Source organism: Amblyomma mixtum, chromosome 10, assembly GCF_055824585.1.
Source record: "Amblyomma mixtum isolate Tamu chromosome 10, ASM5582458v1, whole genome shotgun sequence".
NCBI lineage: Eukaryota > Metazoa > Arthropoda > Arachnida > Ixodida > Ixodidae > Amblyomma > Amblyomma mixtum.
Genome location: NC_143021.1, coordinates 8,195,887 through 8,197,892, shown reverse-complemented (window position 1 = coordinate 8,197,892; position 2,006 = coordinate 8,195,887).

The window sequence follows — 2,006 nt, the reverse complement described above, 5'->3', positions numbered from 1 at the left end:
TATATATATATATATATATATATATATATATATATACACACACTAGTTGTTTCAGGGAAGGTGATGAAATTTATAAAAATCGTGTTTTTGAGGTAAAGGGAGGCTATTTGGGGCATAGTAGTTGCAGTGCTGGCAGACGTCAAAAAACAGGTAAATCATGTTAAAACCAGCATCCACTACAGTCAAGTGGTCCGCTTCGAACGGATTTCACGGAACATTGATTTTGAACGCAACTGCGCTACACTTCGTAACTCGCTGACTAAGCATGATTACCCACCACAACTGATAGATGACGATATAAAGCGTGCTGATACACTACTCCGAACGAGTCTACTTGCCAAAGATAAACCAGCAGTTCAACACCTTCATACCAACCTTGTCTTGACCCATTCTGCATCTGCTCCGAAAATTTCGACAATCCTAAATAAGCACTATAACATTCTTAGGCAAAGTGATCGCCTGAAGAACATATTTTTTGAGCCACCCAAAGTAGTTTACAGAAGATCAAAAAACCTTGGCGATATACTAACATCATCAAAGACCAATTCCCCCGAGCCCGTAGGCTGCCAACCATTAACACGAGTCGCTGTAAAGTATGTCTGCACATGACCACATCTCATAGCGTCAATAGCTCCTGGTGACTGTCGTTTAAGCATTCGCGGTGTTTTCAACTGCGATACTGCAAATGTCATCGACCTGCTGCAGTGTACCGTATGTTATTTGCAATATATGGGTCAGTCTGAAACCCCCTTTAGATTACGCTTCAGCAACCACAGAGCCCATGTTCAATCCCTACAGAGCTTACCGCCATCAAGGCATGCCCAACTCACCGGCCACTCATTTGATCAGATTTCTGCTACCATTCTGGAATCAGGTTTCAGAACTAATCATGACCGGGATATTAGGGAGTCTTACCTTATCTATAAGTTCAATACAGTGTCTTGAGGTTTAAATGAAAGCAAAGAAAAATTGAGTTCCATACCCTCTTAATGCTCAAATATTTCGCTTTTAGGTCAGTGTGCTCTGGTTCGACAGTAGTTTCTTATCTGGATTTAGTTATAGGTATTCTTTCTACTGGTTATGCTGTTCATCGCCTCCATTTGTTTCCTTGATTACGTGTGACTTCTCGCTGCTTCATTCTCGCTGTTCAAGATCGTGACTTGTCATCTTAGGACTGATTATAAACAAAGTACATAACCATGCCCATCCTTGTTCATTTTATGTAGTTAACAAAGAAGATAGACCAAATTTCGCAAAGTAGCCGTTGTGTATTCTGATTCATTTATCGTCTTGTGATTCACACTGTGATTCATTTATCGTTTTGTGCCACGTGCCTGATTTTTTATCGATTTTTTTTGGATCCATTTACCTGTGCGTTGTTCTTGCCTACATATATTGTGCCAACCCTTTCGATTCAGACATTCTGACACAGGCCGTTCCACGGTCAAAACGTCAATAAATTGTTTCAAGCGTTTCAAACGTTGGTCAACGTTCTTGCTATATATATATATATATATATATATATATATATGTAAGATAGTCACCAGAAATTTAATTCACGACGTTTCGGCTGGAGACTCGACACTCGAAAAAGGCTGGTCCTCCAGCCGAAACGTCGTGAATTAAATTTCTGGTGACTATCTTATATCAATCAAGCAGCTGCCAAGAAATAATATTTGATATATATATATATATATATATATTGTAGACTGACACCGAGACGCGCTGAGCTGAGCGTCCGCTCGAATGCCTAGCCTTTCTTTTATCCCACTTCCTCGTCTTCTTCCGCCCGCTTCTCGGTTGTCTTCTTCATCTTTATTGTCTCGGCATCACACTCGGCCACGACTGCGGACCTGAAAACAAGACACAGCACAGTCCTAATCAGTCTTTACATAATATATATATATATATATATATATATATATATATATATATATATATATATATATATATATGTATGTGTGTGTGTGTGTGTGTGTGTGTGTGTGTGTGTGTGTGTGTGTGTG